The 17,119-nt window shown below is 44.2% G+C and overlaps 1 pseudogene; it reads left to right on the top strand.

The window, feature by feature from the left end:
* Positions 1–9,512: 9,512 nt before the first annotated feature.
* LOC147669086 (N-acetylneuraminate-9-phosphate synthase pseudogene) overlaps positions 9,513–17,119 on the top strand; it is a 70,016-nt pseudogene continuing 62,409 nt past the window's right edge.

The following is a 17,119-nucleotide window of genomic DNA, read 5'->3' as shown; positions in this document are numbered from 1 at the left end:
ACAAAACGCAGGGGTCCCAGCGACAACCTTTCAATCAATTATTACTTAGTACCCATTATTTTAATTACACCTCAACAAACTGAGTTGCATTAAAATGTTTATTAAGGGCGTTAGAAGATCATTACAGTTTATAACATTTTATATTATACAGTTGCTCCACAAACAGTGGAAAGGGTGAGAATAGAGGTGCTCATGAAAAAGTGAGGAGTGTAAGAATAGCACGTGAAGATATGGTATTTACAATATATAAAAAGATATACTGAACGTGACCTGACTTGGAGATATTTAAATGTCATAAGTTCATTCCACAGTTTTGTAGATACATCATTGGCATCATATGTTATCTAGATGTGGAAAAGAAATCAACTTCAGGTAAGCCGATATTGGAAAGTCGATGTTTCCAACCCCCTAAAGTGGTGTGGCGGCAGATCGTTCTCCCACCTCGCCGCCAAAACCTGGAACACCCTCCCCATCCTTCTAATTCAGACCCAGGACCTACTCACCTTCAGGAGGCTACTCAAGACCTGGCTATTCGAGCAGTATCAGCACCCCTCCAGCCCAGCGCCTTGAGACCCTCACAGGTGAATAGCGCGCTTTACAAATGATTGATTGATAATAAATCTCTCATAACAGGAGGAACCAGGAGTTTATTAGACAGGTCCTGCTCACGTACTCCTAACTCATGTATGTGAAAGTAAGGGGGTATGCAGTTCCTAAGTGCAGGGGAGAGTTCAGGTATTTTAAAGAATGCCCCTACTCACCCCAGATGATGTCATGCTTCATCATTGAGCCTACTCCTCATCAGGCCAGTGCTGCAATGCCCGACGGGCACTCGCGACGAGGCTCTATTGGCGGAGATCTTTTGAGGATGAAGCTGTATGGTGTGTGCGAGTATGTGGGCTGGGTAGTGCGGTGAGTGTGCAATACGATTAAAATAGGTCTAAGGTAACTCCTTCAAATAATTTTATTCCTAGGGGGCACTAGCCTAACTAAAATAAAGTAGCCCCAGCTGGTTAAAATGATACTACAGGGCACGTGTGGTGTGTGTGGTCGACATGTTTCATGCCAAAGATAGCCCCTAGCAGGACCGTGTTTGAGAAATTAATCTTTACCTCTAGCACTACCTCATTACTGGTTCATGGATTTGCATGGTGTAGTAGTAACCAGCCTTGGAGTTGAAAACCAGGTCAAATTTGGCATAGTGATCTGAGAACTGAAAAAGACGGATAAAAACAAGAACCAAAAAGTAGACCTGTATTAGGCGATTTTTTGGCAGCATTATCGTAGTGATTTAATTACACAGTGGGTCCTTGGAATTGTCGCCGAGGTGAGCGAAAAGAAGGACATCTAGTGATAGGAGGTATCTCTGATGCTTGGCTGATCGCTATCCCTTGTATCTTGCCTATGCGACTGACTGATAGTTAAACATTACTTATTTAAACATTGGGAAACTCCCATGTGATACGACCGCAATAATGTGCTGTGGGCATCTGATGTCTCAGTAGTGAAGTGGTCCATTCTCATATTAGTGGACTTTACTTTTATAATGAGTGCCTAATCGCATAACATGCGCTTTCCTAAAACATGCCCTTTCTTTGCAGGGTCACATCGGTATCATACTCGGGACTGTACACTAGTCGTACAAGCAAAAAAAGCAGAAAACAACAACACGAATAGTGGAGTATAGAACAACAGGAGTTGTTACCATGTATGTGTGAACATAGTCAGAGGCAGCAACCCTGGATAACCGCCTGACCCCTAGGTGTTGCCTTGTACAGGTGCACACATTTTTTCTCAGCAATCTAAGAAACACATAAGCTTAGGATTACAGGATTTGGTCACCAACATTATTATTATTTTCTTTTTTACTATTACTGACTTGCCACACCATTGCACATACACACATCCGAAACATTTATATGATTTGTCCTTTGTTCTTGAATAAAATATTGATCATTGACCATATTATTTGTTAATTGTTTTCTATGACATTGCAGAGGTTGTGATTCTGTGGGCATTTTCCAAATTTCATAGCATAATGAGTGAGGTAAGCATTGGCTATATGTCTGATTGAAATGATATTACTATTGGCACACGACAAAAGATCCAAACACAAACATAGTAATGACTAATATGTCATACTTTACAATTTAGTTGGTATTTTTAATTATCTGTCTTCCTCACCAATGAGTAGGCCATTCCCGTATCTGCAATTCTTGAACTGCTCATTGATGGTACTGTGGTGAAATATATGTAGACATGATGGGTACTTCCAGTATACTTGGCAAAGACATTGATGAACACTCCGTTTTGATCCACTGTTAAATGGATGTTGATTCAGTACCTGTTTTTGCAGTTTCTGTAAAAGTGCATTGCAAATGCAGGTGGCACACTTTGCACATGTGGAAAATCAATTGCACCAAGCACATGAGGGAATCCAGCTATCTTGCTGATGTCATTTGAAAATATCCTGAGGTCGATATTGTAGCACAGACATCAATTACATGTTTAGTTCGGTGGCATTGGTCCAGGCAGTTTCTGGCTGGAGACTTGGCACTATCTTCTCCAACATTTCTATGATAGACACCCTCTTTAGTCTGTATAGGTGGATGACCTCCTCCCCCCTGAGTTCAATGAGGGCTATGCGCTGATGTAAAACACCTTCCTTCCTCCTTCTCTGCCTACGTGGTTGTCTCCTACCTACTGGCCACCTCCATGGCATAGATGAGCTTCCCAAAGTGTACTGTAATGGTGAGATTGATATCATACACTCACTATGTCATGCCTGTGTTGACAATGCCCAACAATGATGCATTTCTATTGTTGTGTTACACTACTCCACAATGCGTGATGCAGTGATACAATGCGTTAGATTTGCATTGAAATTTACACGGGAACACTTATATTGCATAAATTAATTCCTATGTGACAAAGCCAGATTCAGCGCAGCAGTTCCACCATGCAATTGACTGAAAATGACACTTTAGGGCTCTTGTGTTTCTTGATAAATTTAACTTACTGCTTGTGGTGCCCTTGCATCACACTAAGTGACATAAGGCTGACACAAGCCAGTGATAAATTTGCCCCTGGATTTCAGAGGGGTAAAATCTGCTATTCCCACTCCAAACAGCCTAACAGTAGTGAAAGTGTTGGAATTTGGAGTGGCAAAATGTATTACTTCCACTCCACTCTGCAACAGTTCGGAAAGTGTTGGATTTCAGAGTGGTGTAGTGTATTATACCCACTCCGAAGAGCACTACAGTAGGGAAAGTGTTGGACTTCAGATAGGTTATATTTACTATTCCTACACCAGTCTATGCAACAGCAAGGAAAGCACTGGACATCAGAGGGATAAATATACTATTCTCACTGCAATCTAAGCAACAGCAGGGAAAGCTTTAGAGCTTGGAGGGGTTACATTTACTATTATTACATGTTTGAATAACCCTATTAATTTAAAATACATTTTGACAAAATAAAAAGAATTAATTAAATTAAAAAACATTATTTACTATTTTAATATTAATGAATTACTATTTTAAAAATAATTGTAATATTTGAATACTATTTTTAGTTTTTACTTAATTTACTTCCCACCCCATATACTTACAAGTCTAGTAGCCCACACCTAAAATAAAGCTAAACTAAACAAGTATATCCAAATTTGCATAGTTATTCATCAATTAATTATCAATTATTAATACATTATTAATTATGTATTAATTATTGAACTCCACACCTTTTTCCCCTACAAACCCAGCAGGCCACACCTAAATATATAACTAAAATATATAGAGTTTACACAATTTACATAATTAATAATCAATTAAATAACTAATAAACAACGATTATTTAATTATTAATTAATTATTACTTTACTCCCCACCTTAAACTCCTAAAAACCTAGCGACATACACCTAAGACATAACTAAAATATATAAGTATTACGCAATTTACATGATCAATTACATAATTCTAATTGTTAATTATTTATTACTTAATTAACTTTTACCCGAGACCCCTAAACACCTAGCATCCTGCATCTGAAATATGACTAAAATAAATCAGTATTACATAATTTACATAATTAATATCACCAGATAACTAACTGAAATGTTTTAATTAAATATGACTTGACTTTGCCTCCTATCACCCTGCAAACCCAACAACCTGCTATGACACTATAAATTACTTTTAAGAATTTAATATACATTCTAAATCACTATATTAAAAAAATATTAACAATTATACAAAAAATAGAAACACAAAATTAATATGTGAACTAAAGCACGTTAACATATTTAATCAATAATATTTTTTGCAGCTATATTTTTCAAAATAATAGTAAAAACAATTATATTCTTAAAAACAATATTACTTACCTAAAAACTATATTCTTGATAATTGGCATGGCCCTGTTTGTTGGAGTCGGTGTCAGCTCACGCTGACCCCCCCTGAGCCCTCCCTGAAAACATCCGCGTATTCCTCAGTTCTACGGGGTGGATTAATTAACGCACGATCCCTTTCCAAGAATGCCCAGAACATTAATGATCTCATCGTGGAGACTAATCTTGACTGGCTCTTGGTCACAGAAACGTGGCTAAAACCCTGGTGTAACCCCGACTTAGCCATAGCCCTCCCGCAGAACTTTCTCATCCAACGCTTGGATAGATCTGAATTACGGGGAGGGGGCCTCGCTATTATCTACCGTAATTCTCTTAAGTGCTCCACTCAAGAATTGGCGGATATTAAAGGGGCAGAGGCGCTAGCCTTCTCTTTGGGCATCCATGACTCTTTTACCTTTTCTGGCGCCCTCATCTATCGCCCTCTGGGACCTCCAACAAAGTTCCTGGAAACTGTGGGCGATGCACTGAGTGAACTAGCACTTAGATTCTCCCATTTCACAGTACTGGGTGACTTAAACTTGCATTTAGACTCCCTTAAAGAACCTGGAGTGGGTTGCTTTATGGACATCATTGATGTGCTAGGACGTACGCTTCTGACTCGGGAACCCACTCATCTGGCGGGACATCTACTGGATTGTATTTGCTCTAATTCCACTAACCTGAGAGTTAAATCCCCCAGCCCCCAGACTTGGACCGACCACTTTTTCATCCCTTTTCATATCGTACTGAACCCTACATCTATCACCACCTCTATAATAAGTACTAAAAATCCCAAAGTTAAACCCACTCCTAACTGGAAAGTACTACCCAGTAGACCTGATGTTGTAGGACAACTAAAAGCCAGTATACCGGCTCCATCCGGCCATACCTCTGCAGATAATCAGACCTTTTGTGACTGGATTGCCAGAGCGGGGGCCTTGTTAAGCTCAACCAGCAGTAATAATTCAAGAACCATTAAGACCAAAAAAGGTACCCCTTGGTTCTCATTGACCTTGAAATTAGAACTGGGAGAGATAAGAGCACTGGAACGGAGGTAGCGTAGAAACTATGATGCCACCGCCCGTAATACCTATAGGTCAGCGAGACGGAAGTATCATGCTGGAATAAAATCTGCTAAGAAAGCCCATTATTTACAGGCCCTTTCCACGGCGGGCCAGGGACAAAAAGAAATCTTCAAGATTGTAAAGGACTTTATGAATCCATCAGCTCTATCGCAGGAGATTCCCCCTTCTCAAGATCTTTGCAATGCGATATCTGATTATTTTGACAACAAGATCCTTACCATTGTGAAGACTTTCCCTTCAGGACCAACTATGTCGGCGGTCTCTGAACAGTCAGGGGAGATGAAGACCTCTGCCCGTCTGGAGGAATTTGCCCCGGTATCTCTTGAAGACACCTCCAAGGCTATTCTGGCCAGCAAATCTGGATCCCCTTTTGACCCCTGTCCCCCTCTAGTGTTACAGACCCTAGTAGAGATGGTTAATCCTATAAACAGTAGGATTATTAATTCATCTTTAGCCACGGCAGACATTCCCAACGATTGGAAGCTTGCAGCTGTCAAGCCTCTCCAAAAAAAGGCACTAGCTGACCCTACCACTCTTTCCAACCTGCGCCCTATCTCCCTGCTTCCTGTGCTGTTCAAACTGGCAGAAAAGTTCGTTAATAGTCAACTGACGAGCTTTCTGGAGAAGAACAACATTCTCCACCCTAACCAGTCAGGGTTTCGGTCAGAACACTCTACCGAGACGGTCCTGCTATGTACAGCAGCGACCCTACGAGCGGCCATGGATCAGGGAAAGAAGGCTGTCCTAATCCTACTTGACCTGTCGGCAGCCTTCGATATGGTCTCACATAACATCTTAGTGGACCATTTGGCTGCCGCAGAGATAGGGGGGCAGGTCTTGGCCTGGCTCAGGAATTTCTTTAGCAGTAGACGCCAAGTCACAGTGTTGGGTCAATACCAGTCTGAAGCAAAGGTCATCAGCTCAGGGGTCCCTCAGGGCTCGAGTCTAAGTCCTGTACTTTTTAATCTGTACATGGTACCCCTAGTGGAACTGATCGCATCATTTCAGATCAGTTCAATATCATATGCCGACGACACCCAACTCATCCTGGTGTTGGATAGGGAACGGCCGGGTGCCGAGGAAGATCTTAAGGAATGTCTAGCAGCAACATTTAAATGGATGACCAACAATCATTTAAAATGTAATGCTGGAAAAACAGAAATCCTGCCATTTGGGAGTCATAATCTGTTCTCCCCAAAAATGTGTTGGCCTGCGGATGCAGAAGCCCCTCCCAACACAATTACATCTGCTCGCAATTTGGGCATCAAATTCGATGACCAACTGTCTTTTAAACATCAAGCGGTGGCAGTAGCTGGGACGTGCTTCCAGATTATAAAAGCTTTGAGGAAGTTCTTCGATCTTCTCCCGTTGTCGGCCAGAAACACAGTTGCAGTGGCCTTAATAAATTCCAGGTAGGACTATTGTAACGGCTTATATGCTGGAGCTAACAAAACCGTTCTCCACAGGTTACAAATGGTCCAAAATGCAGCGGCCCGCCTTGTATTATGCTGGCCTCACAGGTCTTCAGCCTCAGCAGCACTTAACACACTCCACTGGCTACCAATAGGTAAAAGAATCCTGTTTAAGATCCTTATAATTACCTTCAGGGCATTCCATCAGCAAGGTCCAAAATACCTATGCAATGGTTTTAAAAGATACCACCCGACACGCTGTCTGAGGTCTGCCAGTCAGAATCTACTTACAATTCCTCGATTCAAGCCGGTAACAAAAGGTGGCAAATCCCTTTTTGTATTAGGTACCAAGGCCTGGAATAAGCTCCCGCCCTTTTTACGATCACTGTCCCAAGAAACCCATTTCAGGAAGGCACTAAAAACTTGGGTCTTCTCTCTATCCGATGCGGCATGTAGGGCGTTGGTGTAATATGTGGTGTAGTGTGCAGGTCATCCTTTTCCCTCCAACCCCTCCATCTGGGTTGGGTGAGCGCCAAGATACTCCTTGGAGTGAAAGTAGCGCTATAGAAGTGTCTTTTACATTACATTACAATAGTTTTGCATAACGATATTTTTGTATCACAATATTTCATTTCCAATATTTCTGTCTGACAATATTAACAACTCAATAGTTTATCCAAACACACTTTTCTTGAATGTTGAGTACCTACGTTTGTTCCTTCAGGTTCATTAATGGTATCAGTCGTTACATTAAGTATGGAATCACCCCCGACATCATGGAAGATCTAACCAATGTTATATATTTCCTCAAGGTTCACGAAACAACGGTTATGTCAACTTCACAAGAGGTGGAACTATAATCTTAAATGGTGAATGGCCATTTAGGAAGGAAAATGTTCAAAAGTGCTCATTCAGTGCAAATGAATCAGTTTGTGCAATCTGATATTGAGACCCAAGTATTATATTATTATGGGCTGCACTGACTCAGCCTAGAGCTGAATGCCTGGTTAGTCTGTAGTGTGTAAGATTAATTAATTGAAGACACTAGTTCTCTGAGTTACACACAGCTGGATTTTCAGACTGTTAAGGTCGGAAACAGTGAGCAAGGGGGGCCTTTTCTGAGTTGTGCTGTCTAAAATAGTGCAATAACTAGGAGAAATATTGGGTTACATGACTGCACTTTAGACAATGCAAGCACATACATTAATAAGCAGTCAGCTCTGCGCTGGGCCCGTTCAGCCCACCATGACACAGCACCAATACCTAGGCCACAAGTTACTACACTTTGACGCAATGCTTCACAGCAGGGGAAGTTGCTGTTCTGTGTTACGTCATTGGGGGATAGCAGAAATGTGCCATCTATACTAAGATAGGGCACAGTTCTCTCTCGTAGGGCTGGTGCACTTCTGGCTGCCTAGCACCATCACAGGTACACTTGCACCATGATGCAAGGCTCATGCATTGTGGTTATGAGAGTTTCTGTGCAGGAAGGAATATCTTCCTGCACAAAAACAAACACAAATTTAGAAGGCTTATTCTTTTCTGTATGAGCGCTGCACAATGCCCTCAAATGCAAAGAGAAATTAGCATGGAGAAATAAAGGTATTACTCCTCATTACACCTGCTTTGGTTTGGCACACCATTCTGGGAAAACACATGTTTACTGACTTCATAACATGTGTTTGCCTTAGAATACATGGGTGGATGCATGGAAATTCCAATACTCCACCCATGTAGCACCTCCCTGGTAGAAGGCAATCAAAGGCAGCACTGTTTGCTGTGTTGCTTTACGTTTTTTACAAAGTCATAAAAAGCCATGCAAATCAGGTTCTGCGTGGCCTAACAAATACCCAAAAAATTGATGCAACCCTGTGCCCTAATCTTGATGCTTAAAGTAGCAGATAGTAGTGAAAGGTGTAAATATGCACCCCCATGGTCAATTGATATAAAGTGCAGAGGGGAGAATAACTCTTTCATAATTCTCTGCCACATACTGAGAATTTGTTTACCAGTGGCAAAAAAAATAAACATCAAATTGCAAACTACTTTGGGCTCCTTTTTAGGTTTCGCCTCGCCGAAAGGCTGCGCAGCAGACTTTCGCGCAGGGCGAAAGCTTATGTCTAGAGATGTGTACTCATGTCCCACCCCGCTATTTCATTGGCTAGCTCCATAAATGGAGGCTAGCCATTGGAACAGAGATCTGTCCGTCATGGCCGGAGCAGATTTGTGGGCGTTCCGGCCACTTTTACTCATCCCGCCCCCATGCTATCGTCATGCGGCGGTGGGCGGTGTTTATTTATTTTTTTTAGAGCTTTGTTTTCCACCATTTCGGAAGTGTCCTTTGCATGGGTGGGTTGCGCGATGTCCCGCTCTCCATTCCCGCCCCCCTCCCGCTGTCCGTGTGCCCGTTCCTGCCCCCCTCCCGCTGTTCGTGTGCCCGTTCCTGCCCCCCTCCCGCTGTCCGTTCCGCCCCCTCCCGCTGTCCGTGACTTTCCCGCCCCCCCTCCCACTGTCCGTGTGCTTTGCTCTCCTCCGTGGAAGATCCTTGGCTGGCAGTCACGCCCGGGACTCAGACTGCTCACGGCTACTGTAGCACCAGCAACCCACGGGCTCTACACACAGCTCCAGCCATGCCTCTGGAGTTCCAGCTGTGCCCGGGCCGTGCCATCGGCGGCGACCACCCCTGCTTCATCATTGCCGAAATTGGGCAGAACTACCAGGGGGACCTGCACATCGCCAAGAACATGATTAAGATGGTGAAGGAGTGTGGAGAAGATTGCGCCAAATTTCAGAAGAGTGAACTCGAGCATAAATTTAACACTGCTTTGGAGAGACCTTACACCTCCAAGCACTCCTGGGGAAAGACATATGGAGACCACAAGCGCCACCTGGAGTTTAGCCACGATCAGTACAGGGAGCTGAAGAAGTACGCCAAGGAGATCGGCATGGATGAGATGGCCGTTGAATTCCTTCATGAATTGGACGTTCCTCTTTTTAAAGTAGGATCTGGGGACACCAACAACTTGCCGTTAACCCGCCCCCCTCCCGCTGTCTGTGTTTCTCCCGCCCCCTCCCGCTGTCCGTGTTTCTCCCGCCCCCCTCCCGCTGTCCGTGTTTCTTGACCCTGCCTCGCGACAAAAGGGCTGGCGGCTGTAAGGCGCCAACCGCTGAGTGGGGGCAGAGCCGGCGGCGGTGCCCCCGAAGACTAGTCCGCAGGCAGTGGAGGTAAGCATGGGGGCAAGGCTGATAAGGCCTGGAGAAACTTGCTCTGGGGGGGGAATCGATGGTTACCGGGGCTATTGCTCAGTAGTAGAGCACAGGATGTGCAGTCGGAAGCCAGGTTCAAACTCCCCCCTGCGAGTTAGTCAAGCTACGCAGAAATGCTTTGTTTTTTAATATTCTCACCATAGGGCGCTTGTCTCCTTGCCGGGTGGCCACAGGGTTCTAGAGCGGCATGCCGACCGTGGCCAACCGGGGCCAGTGGCATCAGGTAAGGCGCACTGTTTAGGCGGGAGACTCCAGAGCTTCGCACACCCCTCCCTCAGCGGAACTATTTTGGGCATGCTCCGAGGGCAGTTTAGACTTAAAACAGAGGGGGCAGGCTCGAATGCGCAGCTTACACGACATAGCTTATTGCCAGGAGCACAGGGTAGTTTGACTTCTAGTAAAATACTTTTCCAGCTATCTTCAATGAGCTTTGATCTAGGCAGATGACTTGTAGTTTGAATTATCTCGGATGTTTACCATGTTTAGTAAAACCGTGGCTCTGTGTGTGTTGCTGGTTCTGTGTGTGTGTGTGCGGCTGGCTCTGTGTGTGTGTGAGTGCGGCTGGCTCTGTGTGTGTGTGGCTGGCTCTGTGTGTGTGTGGCTGGCTCTGTGTGTGTGTGGCTGGCTCTGTGTGTGTGTGTGCGGCTGGCTCTGTGTGTGTGTGTGTGCGGCTGGCTCTGTGTGTGTGTGTGCGGCTGGCTCTGTATGTGTGCGTCTGGCTCTGTGTGTGTGTGTGTGCGGCTGGCTCTGTGTGTGTGTGTGCGGCTTGCTGTGTGTGTGCGCGGCTGGCTGTGTGTGCGTGCGCGGCTGGCTGTGTGTGCGGCTGGCTGTGTGTGTGTGTGCGGCTGGCTGTGTATGTGTGTGCGGCTGGCTGTGTGTGTGTGTGCGGCTGGCTGTGTATGTGTGTGCGGCTGGCTGTGTGTGTGTGTGCGGCTGGCTGTGTGTGTGTGTGCGGCTGGCTCTGTGTGTTTGTGGGGCTGGCTCTGTGTGTGCGGCTGGCTCTGTGTGTGCGGCTGGCTCTGTGTATGTGTGTGGGTGCAAATGCAATAGGTCTCACATTTGCGAGAGATCAAACTAATGGCAATGTAAATGACAATGCCATTTATTTATCTGTTTTCAAAACCAACACATGAATACAAATGTTGTCATTTACAATGCCAATAGCTCTAACTTTTCCAAAGGCGAAACCATTGCATTGTAAATGCTTGTTTAGCCATGTTATCCGCTATTTCAAGTGGAAAAAAAGGAATTCAGAAGTAGGAGCTCTCTGTTCTCGGTGATACAAAGATTCGGAACTGCTCAACCTCAAAGCCTGTTTTTCTCAGAGGGCACAGCTGCCTTCTGGAACTTTCTGCATGTTCCTCTGAGGACCAATGGGCACATGTACGAAGCATGTATGCTTTTGGAAACAGCTAATCGCGTAGTTTCTGACTGCAAAAATGCTTTTACATATATACAAAACACAAATGCGGTTCAATAATAAGTTACTGACTCGCAATTTGGCTTTGCGATTTGGTATTTAGAAGCAGGGCCGGACTGCCTACCGGGCAGTTGTGTGTGCTGCCGATCTGGGGGCTGTTTTCGTTGATAGGGACCTGCGTGTGAAAAACGAATTTTGTTTTGCTTTTTTTATTTCTATGTGCACGCAGGTCCCCATCAACGAAATAAGCCCCCACCACAGAGAAATTAGCCCCCAGCTCGGCAGCACACACAACTTCCCTGTAGCCAGTCTGGCCCTGTTTAGAAGGGGCTAATTTAGGGTGTCCCTTCTAAATACCAAATCTGAATGGGATGAATAAATATTTTGTGACCAAATTACATTTGCAAAACATTCATTTTTTACGGACTCATTGAAGAAGGTGGTAACCCATTTGCAAATGGGAAGGAGTGGGAACAGGGGCGTAACACAGGCCCCCGCAGCCCTCGCGTTCGGGGGTGGCCCTGGGGCCCGGGGTAAGCATGGGCGAATTTTGCAAATCTCGCGTTCGCGAATTTTGCGGATTTGCGAACTCGCAATCCGCAAAATCCGCGAATTCTCGCGAATTTGAGGATTTTTTTTTTGTGTTCGCACGGGTTTCTGCCAGTTCACGAGAGTTTTGTACAATTTCGCAAACGCGAACTTACCTGTCGGGTCGCAAGTTTTGCGAACTTGTTGTTTCTACGTGTCCAGCCTGTTTGGGACACTCTTCTTCATCACTGCCACTCTCTGTCACCACTGCCACTCTCTGACTACTCATGCCACCCTCTGGCCCACCCATGCCACCCTCTGTTTCATCACAGCACCCTCTGGTTGTCCAGTCAGTGTACATTATTGTGGCAAAGCAAAGCACACCTTCCCTGCCTCAAGTGACCTGAATTAATTTGGGGCTGATTAATGTGTCACAGAATATTTTTTTAGCTGGCACCTGCTTCCTTAGTGCTTCCTGATTAGTGATCTTTTGCACTTGCTAGGTGCTTTCATTGTTGCAAAATTAGTACAACACCTGCCCCAACTGACAATAATGAATTAGGGGCTGATTAATGGATTTGAACTTCCAGCCTGGCTCCTGCTTGTCTCCCTTAGCTGTAATTCAGGACCTTTGTGGAATATGTGTAACTATTCTGAGGTTCAGAGCAGGGTCACATAATAGTTGCAACTGGCAACTGAACTCTGGAGGGGCCCCTCAGGAAGCACTACAGGAAATGGCTACTAATGATGATCCTGAACTTTTGAACCTGGTAAGTAGTTTCAGTTTTGCTAAGATCGTATTTCTGCAATTTAGCGCTTATTCGCGGGGCGCGAAGTTGTACTGGGAACCAGCGAACTCACGTGAACAGTGCGAGCAAGCCACAAAATCCGCTGCTCGCGGATTTGCGGATTTTGCGGGAGATTCGCGAATCTCGCGGATTGCGAATTTACCGAAAATCCACAGAATCCGCGAGCGAAACGGATTTTCCGCCCATGCTTAGCCCGGGGGCCAGGGGCCTTGTGATGGGGGGGCCCCTCAGCAGAGCCAGCAAGTGCAGCGCAGAGATCCCTGTAGTGAAGTGAAGCTGTGCTTTTTTATTTATTTTCCTACTTGTTGAGAGCTCTGGATTCATTAAATTCTTCTAGATCACAATGCGCAGGCAGGCAGGGTCCGGGCTAACATGTGCAACAACCGGAGCCCCCGGGGCATGCACAACTTTGAAAAGGCCGGGAGGGATCAGTAGCGTGCACTCTCGCCGAGTCCCCAGCCCAACCGCCCCCTCCTCTCGCGCCGGCGCCTGTACAGCTTCCGTTGCTCAGAGTACTGCTGATGTCGAAAAGGCACTGGTTGTAAAGGGCACAAGGAAGGTGGTAAGATAAGAAAGCAATGGGCCTGACATTTGCCCCCTCACTCCGCCGAGGCCATGCCCAAGGACACCTTCAGCTCTGGCTTCGACTGCAGACAAGCAAATGTAAATCACAGTCCAGTGTGAGGTGAGGCCAGTCCTGAAGGGGGCGGGCGGGGGCAGCTCTGCTCACCCAGGGCGGCAGCAGTCACCTTTTCCTGTCACCCGTTTTGAGACTTCAAGAAACAGGTATTACCTTCTCTTTCCTCCTTTGGTTTATTTGCTCCCCTGTGAAATGGATCCAAAAAAGAACTTTTGCTGGAAATCTCATCTTTTTCTGAATTTTTTCAGTTGCTAAGTGCAGCCTCGAGGTGATAAGGAATAAAACATTTAAAATATGAAAACCAACTAACTTACTAAAGTAAACTAAATGTTGCAAAAAAGGGTTCATTTGGGTTGAAATCACTTCTGATTCGTAAAGAGAACCCCTTACCATAGCATTACATTTTAAATTCTGAGTTTGTGTTTCTCCAGACCAATCACTATTAAACTATGCTGCCTACTAGTATGGTTGTCATGTGACTCCTACACCTTGTAGTTAATGTTAATGTTAAAAATATTTGTAGTGCGCATGGCTGCCCCAGCAACGGGGTATACCAGCGCGAGGATGAGCAACAAGAGAGACAACAGCACCTAAGAAAAATTAGATTTGGGAGAACAGCCATGTCTTTACCAACCATCTAAAAGTGAGGTAGTTCTTTGTCTTATGTAACATTTCCTATACAGTGATTTACACACGTATAATATATTGTCTATGTGTTGTGTGTGATGTAAAGTGCTCTGTCACCCTACACTGGTATTAGTGGTGCTGTACATTTTCTAATACTTTATTATTTTTACATTTTTACACATGCTAACAGTCTCTGCAAAGATTTTCCCTTATTAGTGCCAGTGGAACATACAAGTGCAGCAGTGAAAAAGGCGACCAGTCAACCTTTGCAGAGGGCCCTACACTTCATAGCAGCACAAATCACATTTTTTAGTAACTTTTGAACTGTTTGTGCTATAAACAATTTATTAGTTAAAATCGTCAGATTATACAGCAGATGATGTATTATGGCAAATATGGCAGAGCCATAATTATGTGGAAAACATTTGCAAACAAGGATATTTTGCCATTCATGTTTGAACTGCTCTTGTGGGAAAAGGGAAGAGAAGGGCTGATGATAGAAACTCCATTGCTGGGAGGCAAATGGCTTGTGATTCTACTTTTAAGGCTCTCGTACGCACTGCCGCCCTAAAGACACCACCGGGTTTTGGAGGGAGGTTAAAGATCTTAGAGCATTCAGCTCTAATCTAACACCTATCAATTGTAACATCACGGGGGATACATGGGCCGAGCACTTTTCTAAAATCTATGCTGTCTCAGGGCCCACCATTGATATTGCCTTCCCAGTTAGGCCGTTGAAGATTGAGTTGCGTAGAGGACGCCATATCAGAAAGCGCAGGCAATAAAGCCCCGGGCCCTGATGGTCTCTCAATAGATCAAATCAAATCTGAAACTAGTTTTTGGGCACCTCCCCTTTGTAACCTTTTCATCAATTTATCTGATAATTCCATCCCAGACTCATGGTCCAACAGTGTTATCGTTCCGATATTTAAAAAAGGCGATAGATCCGACCCCAGCTGCTATCGCCCGATATCACTGATCGACAACACCCTAAAGGTTCTTGGGAGGGTGCTTTTCAAGAGGATAAATAGCTGGGCAAACGATAATGATTTTTTACACCAATGCCAGCTCGGTTTCAGATCCAATGTGGGCACTGTTGAGCAATGTTTGAACTTAAGTCTGAAAACAGCAAAATACACTATAGTTAAAAAGTCCCCCTTGTATTTTGGTTTTATGGATTTGAGTTCTGCTTTTGATTTTGTTAATCGCTCACGGTTATGGTCAATACTCCTTAAATATGGTTTAGATGACTCTCTGGTTTATGTTCTCTCCTATTTGCATAGGGACTTGAAAGCCCGCGTCCGCATCAATAGCGAGGGAGAGCTTTCTAAGGACATTTTAATTGGTAGGGGGGTTAGACATGGCTGTGTGCTCGCCCCCCTGCTTTTTATCCTGTACATTAATGAGCTGAGTAACACTCTATGCACTTTTACTAATGATGTTCCTATCATTAACGGCACCCCTATTCCCGCCCTATTATATGCGGACGATGCCGTGCTTATGGGCCGCACACCCAATGCCTTACGTATCTTCGGGCTTTGTCTCCTTTATGGCAGACTTGGGTTTATCCACCAATATTAATAAATCGTATATCATGAATTGCGGCCCTAAAAGATATAATATTACAACAATCAAATCTGGAGAAAACACCCTAAAAAGCACAAGCACTTTTCCATATCTGGGACTACTTTTTTCAAATTCTGGATCCTGGCAACCGCATGCTGCGTATGGGAGAAACAAGATTGGGAAATCTATTAATTCAGTTCTTTCCCTTCGTCAACCCAGACATGCAGATGTTGTCTCCTCTCCTATAAAGATTTATCGCACCCAGTGCCAACCCACTGGCACGTATGGATCAGAGGTGTGGGGATATTCCAACTGCATTCCTATTCAATCTGAGGAAAACAGATTTTGTAGAAAAGTATTGGGGGGAGTTGTCTCTGCTGCAACGTATGTCTGCCATAAAGAACTTAACCTCCCGTATATAGAAGACTTTATTCGATCAAGACCAGCACTATTTTGGCTAAAAATTTGGCTTAATTCTTCAGCCATTCTAAGGCGCACAATATTAATGGACTGCTTACAAAGCGATAGGTCCCATCATATTCCATGGCTGAACGCGGTCGAAAAAAGTCTCACTAGTGCGGGGTTTGGTTCTTTATTTACTTCCCCTAACACCATAGATCATTCCCACAAGAACAAAATGAAAGGGACTCTGTACAGCCTGTATAATACAGAATGGACACGACTTGAAAACCTAAAGCCATCCGTTACTAAGTACCTCTCACTTTTTGATTCTAATGCTGGTATATTAGTGACACCACAGAGATATCTGCTTACTACATTAGGCAGATGGAACAGGAGCCTTTTGTTCCGTTTTCGGGATGGCAGTATTGTGAATCTGTTAAATTTCCCCTTGGGATATAATAAACATCTTGATGAGCTGGACTGTCCCTGTTTGACGGGAGGTAAACAAAGCCTGGTGCACTTCTTCTTTTTCTGTAACTTTTACCGGTTGTATACCACCCGTTATTTAATGCCGTATTGTCGTAGACATGAAATTAGAGACTTTAATTTGGCATTACAAACTTTTCGAATGTTGAAGTCAGATGAGGAGACATTTTGTGCAAGCAGCTTCCTTAAAGCCGCAGTTCGCTCCCGTACCTCTATGGAGGTAGCATGATGAAAAGAGTTAAAATTGCATTTTTTGCACAAAACCTTTTCGGCACATTTCTGATGGGTGCCTGTTATGATTGTACATGTTAAAGCTCCCTTTTTATGAAATGATATTTTTAAACTTTTAATATAACTTCTGTACAAACCATTATTTGTTTATTATTGCACTAATATGATGTACCTGTTGTTTTAATCATGAAGAATTTGTATGTATACTGTACTTTTATGGACGTTTTTTACTCCGAATAAAGATCATTTGACTTGACTCTA

Source organism: Lissotriton vulgaris, unplaced genomic scaffold (genome assembly GCF_964263255.1).
Source record: "Lissotriton vulgaris unplaced genomic scaffold, aLisVul1.2 SCAFFOLD_383, whole genome shotgun sequence".
Taxonomy (NCBI): domain Eukaryota; kingdom Metazoa; phylum Chordata; class Amphibia; order Caudata; family Salamandridae; genus Lissotriton; species Lissotriton vulgaris.
The sequence above is the reverse complement of the archived record's forward strand: the minus strand, read 5'-3'. Positions and strand labels throughout refer to the sequence as shown.